We start from the raw sequence: 17,155 nt of genomic DNA, 5'->3' as shown, positions 1-17,155 counted from the left end.
CAGGGCCATTACGTGAATAATACATCAATGCCTTCCTCCGTGTTACTGGTGCTCTTGATTTCTCAACGCGTGGCTTAGCCCTGCTCAGGCTGGTCTGTTGCCTGGCATCCCTTTTAGCCGGTGCACAGCCCCCGCCGATGACACCACTGCAGAAGTTGCTGACCTTTGGGCTCGAGCCCCCGGATCAGCTCGTGGCAAGCTATCGGATCAAAGACGGAGCAGCGCTCATGTGCAATGAGACATGTGCTGAGGCAAGAAGGTTTCCAGGCAGATTGCTGGTAAAATACCCGGGTGATTCCAGGTGAGACAGGGTGCTCGCTGAACCTCAGCTGCACCCGTGCACCGAGCAGGTGACTGCTTCTCTCGCAGCTCTTGGGAATTGCACGGTGCGTGCAATTCTTGCTTTTTTTTCCAGGGGTGCCGTTTGTCCAAGCCCCACTATCTCTGCTTTAAAAACCATTTGCGAGCGCTCGAAAATAAACAGCCCCATTTTGTTTTAGAAACCTAAGCAGTCAGGAAAATCAGTAATGACTAACAGAGGGGAGATAGAAGATGGTTAAAAAACAGGATTAGGTTACACGGAGCAAGGCAAGTGAATACAGTCAAGGAAAAACAAAGTAAGTTGGTCATCTGCCCCAGTAAGTCACTGATACAAAAGCCCTTTAACCCAGACTGCTCTTGAATTGCCCTTTTTTTTTATTAATGTTTTTTTTTTGGGGGAAGCAGTGAGCACAGGGAAGGGTTTGGGGCACGTGTGCTGACCAAGCAGGGATGGTGTGGGTTGGTTGGACGTAGAAAGTAAACAGCACCAGAGCAGAGACCAAGCAGAGACCAACCCACTACAAGAGGACAGGGCTCCAGAGAGGCAAAAGGGATTGGAAGGGGGTGGGATTAAAAGGTGGCAGAAAAGGAAAACAAAGGAGAGGGAGCAAAGCTGGGGCCCTGACCCAGAAGCTCTGGGGCTGAGACGTGGTGTGGGAAGAAGGGGGAAGAGAACTGCAAACAGGGTGTGGATGGAGAGGAAGAGAAGGGTGGCAGAAGACACAGAGGGACCAAGTCTGGGTGCAATGAAGGGGATTTCAGATGCCCCACAGGGGAGTAAGAAGAGATGGAACAAAGGGGCACAGGGGATGAAAGCAAAGAGGAATGTGAGAAGCTGAGCAACTGGGCTTCACGAACTTCTCAGCCAACACCAGTACCTCACAGGGCTCTGGAGAGCGTTGTCCCAGGTCTCCTGCACATCCTTCAAGTTGCCTTCACGTTGGCCTGCTCTGCTGTTCACAGTGCTGTGCTCAGGGGCTCCAGGCTGCTCCCCAGCTCCTCCCCAGGGCCACACGCTGGTACCTGCGAGCACAGGAGGGTGAGGAGAGGGAACCCAAGGTGGGCAACACAACGAGTGAGGAGAGCTGGGCTCTTGACATGGAAAAGGTCACTTTATGTGGAGGGACAGGACTGAAGAAGATTACACGCTCCAGAACTTTGCTTATAGGGAATTAAAGTTGCTTAATTTCTTTTTGGGACTTAGGGAAGCAGAGAGTGGCTAAAAGACAGAGTGGAAACCCTGGACATGCAGCACTGCATCACACACGGTATTTGCAGTGCAACCTCAGCCCTGCCCTCTGGGTACCAGCACGCACACCTATGCCCTGCCTGCTCTGGAAACGAGCTCAGAGGGCTCCAGCACAAAGCCTGCCTTCCCTTGCCATGGCAAAAGGCAGTGGAAGGTCATGCACAGCTGAGAGGAGCAAGCTAGGCTTGGCCTATGTTCAAGTGCTGAGCCCACACGCATCACGCTGGAAGTCATCTTGACGTCTCCCTTCCTATGCAGATCCCTTGGGAGGTGGCCTCGCTCGGCTCTCCCAAGGAGCAGCAGGTCACCCCGATGCAGCCCACCAGGCTGCTGGTTCCTGCAGCAGCAGATCTCCACGGGCACGGCAGGCAAACCAAATAACCTGCACCTGTCCCCCCAGCGCAGCCCTCGCGCTCTGTCATGATATCAGCTTTTCCAAGCTGCTCCCACTGATAATCGATACAGCCACAGTCACCACAGCAAATACACTCAGAATAGATGCAGATAAATGCTGGATTTCCAATTTGTTGTTTGTGTTTCTAATAATAGCACACCCAAAGAGAGCGTCTCAGGTCTATTTATTAGGCTCCTCACTTTTTGCTGTGCCATTCCCCGGAGCTAATGCCAACAGGACACAGTTAAGGTGGTGCTGGGGAGTGATATTTCTTTTAACGTTTTATTGCTGCCTTCTCAGACGTTGCAGTCCTGCGAGTATCAGAGTTTTCTAGAAGAGCAGGGAGACACCACGCTAACCGTGCAGCAACAACTGCTCTGAGCACTAAATAACGGTGAGGGAAGGCAGCTCAGGGCACACTGCTTTGTGGTCAGATCTGGCAAGATTGCAGTCCAAACGAGGTCCCATACAAAGAAGGATTAGAAAAGGGCTTAGGGAGGATGGGCAAGGTGAGTTACTGCATTTAATTGTTGTGGGTCAGACACACCTTGTTATTTTCCATTTTTTTTTTTTTTTATCAAATTGGCATCCTGTGTTTAAAGACCACAAGGAGTGACTGTGTAAGGTGTAGCCTTGGAAGAACTTGTAGAAGGGAGATTTGGGGTCTGGACAGGCTGCGTGGCACATGGGCTCAGGGGCAACGTATGTCATCTCACCTAGAGGGACATCAGGGCACGCGAGAAGGGGCTGTGTGTGCACAGCCCCAAGCCAAAAGACGATGCCATGTTCTCCTACACAACTTGAAGCCCAAGGGTGGAAATCTGGGTCTGCACAGAGTGCCAGGAGCCCAGCAGCTGGAGACCTAGCAGGGATTTAACAAAAGCCAAGTGATGATCAGCTATGGCACCACCGAAGCCCTGGCACACCCACAGCCCCCATCCTGCACCCTACTTATAAAACGCGCTCCAGGGGTGAGCTGGGCTTCTCAGTCCCTTACCTGCAGCTTTGCCCATGCCACACAGAAAATGCTGAATGGCGTGGTGCTGCCGTCAGCACAACGAATTGCCATGCAGGTTCTGGCAGGAGACCCCTCTGCAGCAGTCCGAGATCTGGCATCTCAAGCTTTAGTGTGCTTTAGGCTGGGTTCAGCCCTGCTGATTTCCCCAGCAGTTTTAGGACACACACACACCCCGCTGTTGTGTCAGGGTGTCTTTCAGGACAGAGAGCCCTTTGCAGGTTTCTCTCTACCTCCACTGCGTTGTAGCTCAAAGCCTCAGAGAGGCCATTTTGGACAAACTCTCTCAAGATCTAACTGTTTCACCCTCCAGGTACAGCCAGCCTGTTCCCCCATCTTTTTGTACCAAACCTTACGGTGCCCACGTCCTGCTTGCACCTGCACAGCGGGAGAGACAGAGAGAGAGAGAGCAAGGCTGCCTCCTGACCCACGTAACGGGGGCTTTCTGTCTTTTGTAAGGGAGATGAAGGGGTTTGAAGCCTGAATCTTTGAAGCTGAATAATGATGGCTGTAGGCCTGGTCCTCCCCTGCGTGGCTGCTGGAGGAGGTGCTCTCCGTGACGCACCGACTTGTCACTATGGAGCAATCCAGTATTTCCCCTCCTTGCACTGTGGGGACAGCGCAGGCAGTTTTTCTTTCTGCCTGGCATTTTCCCTCCCCCACCACATTGCAGAGAGGCAGGAAAAAAAAAAAAATAAAATCCAGGACGTGGGGCCAGGCTCACACTGTGACTCTGCCCTCGCTTGGGGTGCAACCTGCCTGCAGGGGGGAACACCTCGCACCAAAAGGGTGGTCCCAGCCCACGGAGGGTGCAGGTCTGACGGTATTGCCTGGGCACTTTGAGGGAAGGGGTTATGGGCAGGCAGACATGACCATAGCTCACACGTACCTGGTATCACTTAGGGCCGTCCTGACCACTCCTCTTCGCCAAAATTGTCCTTGGCTGAACTCCACTGCAGTCACCGGAGTTCCAGGCAGCGAGTTGCACATTTTGACTCATACCCTGTGAAGTTAGGAACTGACTCCCAGCACATCTGGCTCCATTTTGGATCGAGAAGATAGGACTCTAAAAAAAAGCCAATAAAACCACTATTTACTGTCAGACACCCAGCCAGAAAGGCTTCTGCTCATCTCGTATTTTCTCTCTTATCCATCACGCTGGGAAAATCTACGTGAAAGCAGGACTTTGCAGTGGTCACCAGCAATTCCTAGTCCTTCACCTTACCACAGACACGTAGTGTGGCCATGGCAGAGCTGGGCTAAAGCACCCCCAAGGGACCAGGATCCCCTTCAGTGCTCAGCCCCCTCTCTCCCCTCCCTTTGGTACACACCCTGGTCCCTGGCATGGGTGCTGCAGGGCAGGAAGAGGCAGCAGAAGCTCCCTGCGGTGGGGAAGGGTCTATTGCACCTGGCAAGGAGATGGAGGTGGATGTCTGCTTTGCTGACGAGTAAATATCCTTCCCAGCCAACAGGCTCCACTCCCATCTCGTTTAGCAGAGGAATTAAAAATGTTTGGCAGCTGAGCACGTTTGCTACAAAACCTTAAAAAAAAAAAAAAAACACCACACAACAAAGCATTAGCAGAGTGGCTCAGACTGGAGCCTGTGTCTGTCACTAGCATCCTCCCAGCTTTGGCGTTGCTGCTGTCGTTACTTTCGGTGGAGTTTGGGAGCAGCATTAGCCTCTGTGTCCTCCCCTCCCCAGCAGGAAAGAGCTGGCAGAGCGGCCACGGGTGCATTTTAGGACACGAGTGCCCTGCCGTGCCTCTCGGTCTGCCTGTGCACAAGCCCCAGTGCCGAGCTACACCGTCACCAACCCTGCCTTCTCCAGAAGCATTAACTTATGCACACACCATTCACCAATTGTTCAGCGTTTTTGTCAATGAATCCACATTTTATGAATTAGAACAGACCATGCCCCCTTGTGGCTTGACTTGGCTCCCTTTTCCAGGCTGCGAGCCCCCTCAGCACCCGAGTTGGGGTGACGCCGGTGGGGAGAGGTCGTGCTGGACCCTGCCCCTCGGCCACAGATATCCCCCGGAGGAGGTGTCCAGGTGTCTGAGCGCCGAGCCGAGGGGACCGTGTGTGAGAAACAGCGGCTGCTGAAGGAGGAGGAGAGGGATATTTATTTCTCCACAGCTTTAGGAAGGGTTTAGCTAATTTAATCGGGCTGAAAAGCAGCGCGGCTGACACGCAGGCAGAATGCAGTCCCCTGGTTATCCGTGGAGCAGGTACAGCAGAGTAAATGGCTCCTGCCTGACCTATATGGCTCTGACGTTCGCTAGAGAGCACGGGTGGAGCTGATGCTTCACAGCCTTCCCTCTCCTAACCCCTTCCAGTCCCTAACACGGGATTTTCTAGGTTACGGTAGCGCTTTAATTACCTGAACCAGTTTCTGCTGAGACCCGAAATGATCCCCACGACCTAAAGCACAGAGGGAATCCTGAGGGGACCTGGGTACGGTGCTTTGATTTGGGGACTGAAAGAACAAAGTGCACCCACCACGGGAGGAGAGGCGAAACCGCCGGTGCAGAGCCCGCAGATGAAACCGATTTACAATTAGGGTCACATCCCGCAGTCATCACTCACGGCAAAACCCAAGGAAAGGGAAGGAAGAACAAACCTCCCCAAGCCAGCGAGAGCCCCAGCACCGCAGGTTTGTCATCTGCTGGCCTGTGCCTGGGGCTGGAGCGGGGCCCTGAGCCCGGCCACGGCGTCTCGCCTTGCCTCGGCGAGGCTGTGCACAGCCAGCACTTGGTTCTGCACCTCCTGGGGGCCGTGTGGCTGAATTATTGATGGCGGGAGGTGAAAAGCAATAAACAAGAAATCAGCCAAATTGCTAGCGTGAGGGAAGAACAGGTATTAATGCAATTACGAAAAATGAAGCCCTGGTTCCTGCACATGGGGGGAAGGAGCGCAGCGCGGTGGTGGAACAGAAAGGGAGAGGCAGGACCCCGGGGCTGCGTGGGCAGCTGGCTGAGGCCTCGGTGAGTGCTCGGTTGGTCCTTGCCTCACTTGAGGTTGCACGTCCTTTGGTCAGGGCTTTCCTCGTTACTTTTGGGGGAGCAGCTGGTCCTGTGGGGCCCATGGGCAATGCTACGAACAGAGCTGGCGCTCGGTGTCAAATCCATGCACACACGTGTGCTTGTGTGTATTTGTGACCCTTTCCCATTTAATTATCTGCCTACACCATTAAAAGTGTTTTGGGGGTGGGTGCCTTTTACCTTTCTGTCTGTACACACAAGGGCCTCGATCATGATTAGGGCCTCTGAGAACGGACACAATGAGAGTTTAAAAATATATACAGTAGTGGGTGTTGTGAGTGACCTTTGTTCCTTCTGCCTTAGACAGAAAGCCTTGTTTTTCAGTAAGCCTTACACAGTCTTATATAGCTTGTGGGATTTTTTTACCTCATGTGGCTGTCAGTTTAAGATACTCGGGTGGAATATTTAACTCGGATGCTTTTCACCTTCTCCTCTCGCTCTTTGCATGAAGCAGCACAGGTTTCTTCTCCTGAGCGAGCAGAGCGTCTCTCATAAAAACTATGGCAGCTAAATCTGGGATTTTTGTGATTTCTCCTTCACAGGTCTTGGTTCAAAATACTCAGCCTTGCTGAGAAAGCCCCTTCACACACAGGGAGATCTAGAGCAGCCAGTAAACTAGATCATGTCTCTTTCCTCCTCAGGAATGCAGCAGAGGAAAGCAGCTTCCTAAGATGTCTTCCTTGGGGCCAGGGGCTCCCAGGAAGAGAAGGGGAGTCAGCACTTGGAGAAAAAACTGTAAGCACCACCTGTTCACAGGAGAAAATTACCAGGGCTGCAGCTGAGAGCTGCAAATTTCACCTCTGCTTTCCAAAGGTACAACACACGCGATGCTGTCCAGGAGAAGGCAAAGATGGCTTTGCCCTGATGGATTTGGAGCTCCTGTGAGAGATGTCTGGGGGGCAGCTTTGGGTAGCAAAAGCATCCTGAGGCTGTGATACAGCCCGGAATATCTTTGGTGCTCCATGCTACATAGATATTAACTCTGCCACATCCCTTGTCTCACGGCCACTAAACTAATGAAGGAATTAGCACAAAGATGCCTCTACCGAGATGCAGCTTTCCCTGACGTTGGCGGCACCACTCCCGCCCTGTTTGCCAGCAGAAATGAGAGCAGAGCAGAGAGGTCGGGGGATTTTCCCTTTTGCTCACAAACACACTTGGCCTGATATTTCTCCCCCCTGAAGAAATTAGCATCTCCTTGCCTGGCCTCCCTGCCCCCGGGGCCTGACCCCCACCAGCCCACCCCGCAGCTGTGGGAGCCGGGGGGGCTGCAAGCAGAGCCCTGGGGGGGCCACATGTGGCCACTGCCCTAGGGTGGGCAGGGGGGCGAGGGGCTGTGGTGAGGCCTCCCCTATTGCCCCCGCCCCAGTGGGGAGCGGGGCTGCTGCTAAGCTGCGCCAAATCCCCCTTAAAAACCTGCGTTTGGGTGTCTTGCTGGGTTTTATTTCTCTCTCCCGTTCCTCTCTCGCCCTGGAGTTCTGTAGTAGCCCTGAATTAGCATGTCACGTGTATGGCATGTGGAAATGAATCAGGGGCATGTGAGGAGGAGGAGGACGCCTGTGTCTGTGTTTGCATCCAAGGATCTCCTCTCACTCGGTGTTTGCGTAGGTGTCTAGCTCCCTGCTCCCCTCCCCTCCCTGCCTGCCTCGCTCTCCCTGCCTCCCTCTCATCCCTCCATCTGGCCAGCCCAGCTCTCCCTGCCAGCTCGAGCAATACCTCAGGCAGAAAATGCAGATTTTTCTCTGCACCCCGGTAGGAAAACGGGGTGGCCCTAAGCTCCCCATGCATTATCAGGGGAGAGTCTGTGTTTCCCCCCACATACAGGCTCCCTTTCCTGCTCCCCCCTCCACCGCATTTTTGCTCCTCAGTCAGCACCCGAAGCCCTGCAGACAGCACTGAGAGCATGATTATTAACGCCAACGCACCTCAGCATGGCCCCCAGCCCACCCCAGAGCTGTGGGGGCCACAATCACCCCTCTGTGAGGAAGCTGCCACTGGTGGGGATGGGACGAGTCCCCATGGGGGGCAGCCCAGCAGAGGAGCTTGGTGTGGTGTGGGGGCGAAGGTCCAGCTTGGTGAGAGCTGGGGGGGCTGGGAGGGGTGCTGAGGCCATCTGGGGTCACAGCCCATCACCCCAAAACAGGGCTGGTGCTGGGAAGGGCTGGGGAGTACATCCAGAGCCTTGTCCCTGCAGCACCCACCCACACCAGCCCAGAGCCCCCCAGTCCCCCATCGTGCTCCCGTTAGACCAGTCGCCCCCTCCCCTAGTGACAAACTCCACTCTTGCCTTTTTTTTTTTTTTCCCTTCCCTCCTTTTCTTTTGAAGTCTCCCTTGGCACTGGGTGAGCTGGGATGTTTCTGCATCCCCCAAGGATGCTTCCCAAGTGGCGGGGCTCCCTGCCACCACCTCCCGGGCTCCCCCGGCGAGGGGTGAGGCTGGCCCCTTGACACTTCACTCCAAAAACCATCCTGATTGGAAACCGCTGCCTCCCTCCTCGGATCTCTCCCAAACCCCATCTCTGATGGCCCTTTTTGCCCATCTCCACCTCGCCTGCCCCCCTTTGCCCCCAGGCTTTCCCCTGGCCGGGGGCCCCGTGTCCCCCCTGGGGCGGCTGCGGCTGGCGGCGAGGTGCAGCCCTGCGTGAGGCAGGCTATAAATAGAGCCCTAAGCTCCGCTCTCATTGACACCGCTTGGACAGAGCACGGAAAAATAAACAAAGGAGACTCCGGCTCCGAGCGGCGGCCACATTCCTCCTGCTAGATAATAACAGATTTTCCACCAAGGTGTGCGGGGAACGCGCAGACCGGTGTACGAGGGAGGGAGGGAGCAGGAATCAAAACAAATTATACACACCCAGTGCATGTCAATATTTTGGTCCCTCTCATTCTGCCCTGTAGTAGCTAAGCACGCACAGATTGCCTATATTTAGAGAAGGGTATATTTTTAAATACTCGGAGATGGAGCTTGTTGCCATTAATAATGGTGGAGCGCACCGAAGGAGGCAGCCCTGGCGAGGACTTGTCGAATGTTGCTTTAGTGACATATAGAGGCCTGACAGATAAAGGACAAGGCAGGAGCAGAGCAAATATTTTGAAATCAAGCAGTGATTACCCTGAAGTTTGCAGTTGTGTTGCTATTTTTACACAGGGGGCTGTTTGCACCGGGAGATCATCCGCAGTTCCCTGGTGCAGAGACTCAGGCAGTGGGAAGGGAGTTATATTATCAGGGGCTTATTTTATTCGGTGTTTTCCTTCTTTTAATTGAGGACAGAGCACTTTCTGCAGCAGAAAGCTTCAGCTCACTACGGATGAAAGCAGGGGTGGGCACAGGGAAAAAAAGTGGTGTTTATTACCAAATTCTGGGATGCTAACTCAGCCTGCCTGAGGAAGGGCAGCGTCTGCATTTTAACAAAATCTTTTCTTCTTTTTTTTTTTCATCCTGTCCTTCTCAAAATAACCTCTCCCGATCTGAGTATTTCTGTAGGGATTTTAATCGCGACTTGTTATGTATATTAGTGGAAGAGGAAAACTATCAATTAAGACTTGCAGTGTAACATGCTGGGAGAGGTACATGCCTGGTAGTAAGAAACTGGCCAAGAAGCTTAGTAGGTGAAGGGAGGAGGAAGAGAATGAAAATAAAAGAATAAAGACAAGAGGAACAAAAGACCTTTACCTTTACTTTATCGTTGGGTAGATGAATATTGGGTGGCTTACCCAAGGCCATGGAGTGAGTCTGTGGCATCGCCATCTCGTCCATCTCAACGCAACACTCCCTGTGTGACCAAGAGCTTTTTGCTCTGTGGCATCCAAGGAGGGAGCCAGCCCTCCATGGCCATGACAGTCCCTAATTATCAGATCTGTGGACACAAGTACACCCCTGATTCCTGGCAAAACCCAGTCAGGCACGTTTTACACACGCTTGTGTGCACAAAGAACACCTGATAGGCAGGAAAGTGGGAAGGAGATGATGCTCCTCAGCCTCTTCCTGCTGCTGCCACTGCCTGAGCTGGGTAAGCTGTGCTGCCCTAGCTGGCAGGCTAGAGCAGGAATAGCTGGGGAAGGTATGGGGTGAAATTAATTAGTACCTCATAATGGATGGAAGAATCCAGAGAGTTTGGGCTGCGCACGCATGGGCCATACAGCCTGGGAAGGACAGCGCCTCGCCCCATCCTGGGCTGGGCTTCACAAATACCGGTGTGGACCTCCAGCTGCCCCTCCACTTGAGATCTTTTTTTATTTTTTTTTAAACCTTGGAGCGCTCAGCCCACATATTCGAGCTTTCACCTCACAACTTCCCTACAAACAGACTCAGCGAGAGGCCACAGGCTACAGCTGCCTCCTTCCCTGTGAGGGAGAGGGCTGGATGCAGCGGGGCACTTCAGGCTGAGCCAGCTACACCAGCTGAACCATCCTCCCTTCACATCTACGCAGGCAGTGCAGATCTATCTTCAGCTGAACGCCAGAATGAGAAACAAGCCGGCAGCCACCCGTCTGAGGCAGGTGCAGCGCACCCCACACACACACGCTGGGGACCTGGGGGAGAGCAGGCTGCGGCGGGGAGGGATTCCCGTGGAGGAGCCCCCGCTCGCTGCCTGCTCGCTGAGGCGCGGGGGAGGGCTCCTCTTCCCGGCGCCACAGACACGGGATCAGTTGCCTCACGATGGCACAGTTCCCCAGCTCGTCTGGGAATGCATGCACCGCTCTCGTTTGCGGCCTCCATGCAAATGGGACCGCAGCTGGGGTGATGAGCTGGGGCCTGTGCCACCACTGCCCACCTGGCCCCTCGTGCAAAGCTGTCCTTGTCCCCAGGGAAGGGCTCCACTCTGGGGGCGTGCTGAGCAGGCTTGGGCCTCCCAGCTGCACCACCAGTATGGAACGGTGTTGAGTAGAAAACCAGCTATTTCAGGAAAACTAGCCCTCACGGCCTCCCACTGGTCTCATCCTTGGTGATGGGGTGTGGGACGGGATTAGCTACCAACTTTTGCATCTGGTATAGCTGCATCCATGGGAGCAGGGGTTGGGAAGTACACTGATCTATTACAAGCTCTCGTCCCCAGATGAAAATGGCCCTCACCCCCTCTTTATGTTTTGTCTGTGACAGCTCATCACGCTGATGGTGGTGGAAGCTGCTCTAAGGAGCTGCCTCCATTTCACAGAGCATTTCTCTGCACAGCAGAAAGCAAGTGCCAGTTCAGCACTGGCCACACTCGAGTCCCCAGATGGAAAACGTGGACGGGCCCAGCCAAGGCCTGTGGACACACCACACACAGGGACATGAAGGCCACACATCAGCTCCTCCACCCTGTCCAGCAGCTCCCCAGTTAACACAAAACACCAAGGCAAGAATAGGTCAAACCCGCTTTGCAGAGCTGCTAGGCTCTTGGGCCGCGTAACTACCAGAGAAGTGGGCCCAGGTACTTCCTAAGGATTTTTTTGACAACCGTGTTGATTCCTAAAAACCAAATGGGGATGGGGTGTGAAGGCAGTGAAGAGAAGCACAGCTATGGAGGACGGCTCTGAGGAAGAGCTGTAATAGGAGGCTGGGGTGTGGGATGACTCTTATCCGAGCACCAGGACTAAGATTTCCATTGGCCTTGATGACAATAAACCTCCAGCTGACAACGCAGGCTGCTGTTATGCTCTGATATATCTACAGGGACAGTGGCACCATGCCAGCTGGGTGTTTTATTCATACTTTGTTACTCTTATAAAGATAGGCTCAAGTGACTCATATGTCACTGGCCACACACCATACATTTAAACTCATTGTCATGGATTTGATTTCTGGGGGTTAGGTTGTCGTCTTTTTTTTTTTTTTTTTTTTTTTAATATTAATTCCTTTCCCTCCACTCTCCTCAATTTAATTATGACTGTGTAATCTGGAGATCTGTAAAGCTCTAGCCTGAGGTCTCTGGCTATCAAGTTTCCATGTTCACAATTAGCAAATGGAGACAACGAGAGCAGCAGCACTGGAAGAAAGCAGTTTTAACTTAAGATCCTTAAGAGGATCTGTGATGATGTGGTCTCATCACTAACAGGAGGGCCACGGATGAGGAAGGATTTAGGTTTCAATCCCAAGTTTTGGGGCATTTAAAATAATATGAAAACCAGTCTTTGCTCGACTTCCTAGAGCTAGATAAATGTTAAGCAATGAGGTGCACTAAAGGGATTTTAAGCCTTCCTCTGTAGCATTCAGGTAACATTGTACCACGCTGATATCTTGTTGGTCTTAGCTGGGAAGTTCTCATCAAATGCCACTAAACGGTGGCTTTTGAGCAACACAACCCTGAGAAGTGTGTATTTTTTTCACATTCTGACTCTCAGCTATTGCTTTCCCCAACTGTCTCGTGCCACAATATCCTCAACGACTTCTCCCTAAAACTTCACACTTGCTGCTAGGGCCTCGTGGGCCCCAGGCACAGTCTAAAACCTTCAATGTCAAGAGGATGACAAGAGGCTCAGAGAAGTCCCAGTTGGCACCTGTGGCACTTCCCTCAACATTTCTACATTGCACTGACGTGTGAGGACCAACATTAAAATCATGGCAAAATGATCAACAAGACTGGCCAGAAACTTGCTGGCAAGCTCTTGAATTTAGTATCTGTACACCATACATTTCATACCACGTAACATCTGAATTCCTAGTATCACATTCCTGCAGTGCTAACTAGGCATCTTCAACCTCGTGTTGTCTTATTTTAGGATGAACTTAAAATATAGATTCAGAATTGTACCTTCCCAGAATCAAGAAAAGCAGAGGTGGTGTTTTGGGAAAAGACTTCAATGAAGTGATTGGATACAGCTCACGAACATTTTCCATTTCTAGAACAGATGTGCAGACATGAGGCATTCTCTACCATAACTCCCATCTTCCTAAGAAGCCATTCCCCCCCTCACCCCCCTTTTTAGAAGAAGAAATTTCAATTTCTTTTTGTAATGTTAACTGCAGTAGAGTGAAAACAGGTAAATATTTGCACTTGTATTTCTCAAGGAAAACATCGTACCTGTTACCACCTACCTGTGTCTGATGATCTACCCTCCATCACAGGAGTATCACTGCCATCTCAGGTGTTATGGATGCTTGCTCAGGTCCTGTGCTGTACGACGGTAATTGGTTATCAGGGAAAGAGAAGGGTGGTGTCTACACATCTCCCATGCAGACACCTCAGGCACCCCAAGATGCTAGTTGTGTCCAGTCAGACCTGAAATTAAAAAAAAGAGAACTCAAAATTTGCTGATACAATGAAAAGGATAAGCTCATTTATGCAGTGCTATGTCTTAATTGTCACAGCAATTCTACACTGTTCCTAATTTTTCTTGTTGTAGCTGCAGCTGAGACCTATTAAAGGGTGTATCCCTGAGCAGGTGGTCCCATGGAGAGACTTTGAATTGTCAACAGATGCGGGGAAAGAAAGGGAAGAGGAGCACACAGTACATCAGGAAAGGCATCAGACCTTCTCACTCAGCTTAAACATGGGACAGATGCAGTGACAGTACGTGAAGCAAGTAATTTCTGAGTAACTCCCTCCTCAGCAATGATGCTCCACTTCTACAGAAACGAAGGACAATGCAGACAGCCAGAAGTGTGAATCTCCCAGTCCAGCTTTCTAAGCTGCAGGCTCCTAGCAAAGCGTGTGAGGGTCTGGAGGCTTGCAGGCTACACATCCCTCCACCCTGCCGTGGTACCAAAGACGGTGAGAAGATGGAGGATGCTGTTGTGTACTTGGCACTGCAGTGGTCTGGCACTGCAGGCGGAGGAAAAGGAGGAAACCTGACGTGAGGGTGAAAGTCAAAACTGAGGCTGCCACCTCCCAATTTCTCTTCCAGGCACTACCTGTAAGGTGGCTTGGCACAATGCCCCCTGGTGCCTTGCTGCCCCTCTTTGCCCGGCAGGGTTAATGGTGCCTGCTGTCACCTCGCTGGGGGTGCTGGACGAGGCTGAGGCTGCAAGGGGCTGCAAGGGGTTTTAGGAAGCCCAGCTAAGGGGCGAGGAAGCAAACCACGACCTGGCTGGTAGTAGACGGGCAACACCCTCCCTCCTGCAGATCTGCTACAGGGAGGCAAAGGGGAAAATGACTCCAAGAGCTTCTCCTTCTCATTTTGCTGCCTATTTCTCGTGTCTGCTTCACCAGGGAAATTTCTTTGGATCTGTCATAGAGGCAGAAAAATCCCAGGCCAGTTTTTTTTTATTTTATTTTAGGGTGGAGGCAGCTGCAGATAGGAACTAAACCTGTACCTTTTAATCTCTCTATCTGGCTAGATTAAATACATTTATAGCACACAAAATGTGCTGCAAAGTAGAAACTAGAAGGCTGGCTTTGCTGGGCAGGAGAGAGTTAATCCCTATGGGGTGCTCATGTACGTCAGAGCAGGTTCCTGTCTGTGCAGTGCTCAGCTAGGATTGAGAGCTTTTGTTCCTTGTTGTTTTTCATGATTTCTTTGCATTTAATAGTGTTTGGATTTTTTTTTTTTTTTTTAATACGTTTTAAAGAGCATTTCAGGCTGGCAAATGGGGGGCAGAGCGACAGCCCTGCAGCTTGTGGTCCCCTCCCGTGTGTCCCAAGCACCCTGTGCAGAGGGGGACAGGACGTGTCCCCCCCCCGCGGCCACCGCCACCCCCCGCAGGGGCAGCCCCGGCTCCGCTCCCGTCCCCTCCAGGGGGCTGCAAGGTGCCGGGGGGGCCGGCGACCAAACCCCGACGGCTCGTCCTTGCGGGTTTTGCCCCAATTCCTTTCGGGGAGCCGCCTCCTCGCTCCCCCAGCCATGGGGAAGGGGTGGTCAGGGGCTGAGGGAGCCCGGGGTGGATCCCGGGGGCGAGCTGAGGCGTTTCGGGGCAGCCTCAGGGCAGGGGGCCGCCCGTGCTCGCCCCGTCTGGGGCTGCAAGCGGGGGGGCTCAGGCTTTGCAGCCACCTCAGGACGAGGCTTTGGGGTCACCCCGCTGCGGCTCTGCCCTGCTTGGGGGGCGAGGCGGCGGAGCGGCAGCCCCAGCCCCAGCCCCGACGGCCCCGCAGCCCCGGGGGGAGCAGCGGGCTGCGAGCCCGGCCCGGCGCCTCTCGCTGGGCTCCGGCTGCCACCTGCAGGCCGCGGGCAGCAGCACGGGGCTGCGGGGAGTAACTTCTCCGTGCCTGGCCTGGAGAAAGGCACAAACGCCCTAGGGCTGAGGGATCGCCCCGCTGCCGTGCTCCTCGCCCCCCCCGCAGCCTGGAGGGGGCGGCCAGCGAGGGCGGCTCGCAGCCCCCAGGTGCTCTGCCCTCGTCTGCCTCCCACTCCTCCCACCTTCCTCCAGCTGCTGGTGCTGCTCTTTCCTCCCACACAGCAGCTCGAAGAGGCTGGAGGAGACGGTGAGGAACAGGGGAAGCACTCGGAGGCTGGCAGCTGCCACTGCCTGGTTTCTCCGCACAGCCCCAGCTCCCCTCCACCTCTGCAATTCTCCTCCGGCCGCAGGGCTCACAGGGGTGGAAGAAGCGGGACACGGGGAAAGAAAGGCAGGTGCCTGGGAGCTACAGCTGGGCTCTGCAAGGAAGCCTTCGAGGATTAAGGAAGAAGAAGTAAAACTGCTGGTCCCCCCAAAGGCAGAGGTGCCAGCCAGGCCCCATTTTGCTGGAGACATCAGGAGCAGTGCACAGGGAAAGGCACGAGCCTGTAATCAAGGACTGCTGGTGGCACTTGGAAGTGGGAGAGTTACAAGGGTGGATTCATTTCCATCTTATCCACTGTGCCCATTCTATTAAATATCTCCCCCTCTTTTTTCTTTTTTTAACCAATATTGTGAATTCATCCACACGTCTAATTCCCCTCTCAAAACTTCCTCGCACACTCTGACAAAATCAGGAAGTCTTGTTGCTCTCGCTCGCTAACAGAAAGTTTTAAAGTCAAAGACTTGATGGGTTGCCCCATCTTGGGTAGCACCCAAGAAGGCTGAAAGCACAGAAGGGGTTTGTCCTGGCTTCTCAGCGGAAGAGTTTCTAAGGAAAAAGGGCAAAAAAAACACCACTGGGTGGGAGTTTTTCCTCTTTTCTTCCTCTTGCAGGTCCTCCCGCTGAAGAAAAGAAGCCTTGTCAACCCTAGCTGGTCAAAATGTCTTTGAAGCATTTTAGGGGAAAGTGGTTCGTAAGAAACACTCCGGGTTTCTACGAGCACAGAATATCCTATTTATCAAAGAGGACACGGGGATCTTTGTCAGGATAGCAGTGCTGGTGCTACGCTGCTCTGCTCCTGAGGAAGCACACTCCTTCCCCCTCAGCTGGAGAGCGCTTCAGCCGGGCTGTGGCCGCCCCGTTAGGTGCTTCCCGAGGTGCTTGCGCTGCTGCAGGTGTGGGAGCAGGGCTGCTATGGAGCTTAAAGGAGGGTCCACGTAAACCTGCGGCACGCTAGGTGCTGACCAAGCCGCTCCAAATCATTAAAACTGCCCTGAGTGACCATTGGCAATTAAGGAATTACCGCTTGTAAGGTCACTCAGTTCGCCTCTGCCAGTTCACTGAACCAGACCGTAAGGCACCGCAGCAACCCACAGGTAAGGCGCAGGTTGCAAAGGCTGCGTGCTTCCAATTTTCATTAGGGCAGCCCGACAGTTAACAGCACCAGGCCAGGAAATAAACCAGAGATTTAATGCTATATACCCCACGGTTACAATTAACCACGGGGGTGGTTCTCATAGTAGCACACCAACGCGTGCAAAGAGCTTGGTGTGGTGCCACAGTCTGCATTTGCTGTGACCCCACTGAGCCTGTGTGGCCAGATGGCAAACGGGGGCCCTACTTTTTGGTTAGTGAGGTACACTAGGAGCTTTTTGTTACACGAATGTGCACATCCCTCCACAATTAGGGACCTCTACAGGTGCCACTATGCCACCTGGTTGCTCGGAAAACTTTTCCTCAGGTGACCCAACACGCAGCTACATCCCTGTGCCACAAGACAAGGCGCAGACCTCACTGAGTGAGAACAAGCGGGCCAGGAGATGCATCTGGTGTGTGGGCTGCAGATCGGGCACCCCGGTGTTAACACCTTGCGTACCTGAGTCACGTCCTGACCTTTCTCTCCCAGCAGCATTCGCAATCCAGGTGGAGAAGCAGGAGAGAAAGCAGACTGCAGATGCTGTACATGCTGATGATAAAAAAATTCACTTTTTAGCAA

General features: G+C 53.2%; 2 long non-coding RNA genes across 2 annotated transcripts in view; both read left to right on the top strand.

The window, feature by feature from the left end:
* LOC137857771 (uncharacterized) overlaps positions 1-17,155 on the top strand; it is a 374,251-nt gene that overhangs the window by 105,584 nt on the left and 251,512 nt on the right. The gene's annotated exons all lie outside the window — the stretch shown is intronic.
* LOC137857763 (uncharacterized) lies at positions 5,044-7,210 on the top strand. The gene is made up of 2 exons (XR_011097268.1): positions 5,044-5,837; positions 6,664-7,210. It is a non-coding gene; the product is annotated as an uncharacterized lncRNA (long non-coding RNA).

Source organism: Anas acuta, chromosome 5, assembly GCF_963932015.1.
Source record: "Anas acuta chromosome 5, bAnaAcu1.1, whole genome shotgun sequence".
Lineage (NCBI taxonomy): Eukaryota > Metazoa > Chordata > Aves > Anseriformes > Anatidae > Anas > Anas acuta.
The sequence above is the reverse complement of the archived record's forward strand: the minus strand, read 5'-3'. Positions and strand labels throughout refer to the sequence as shown.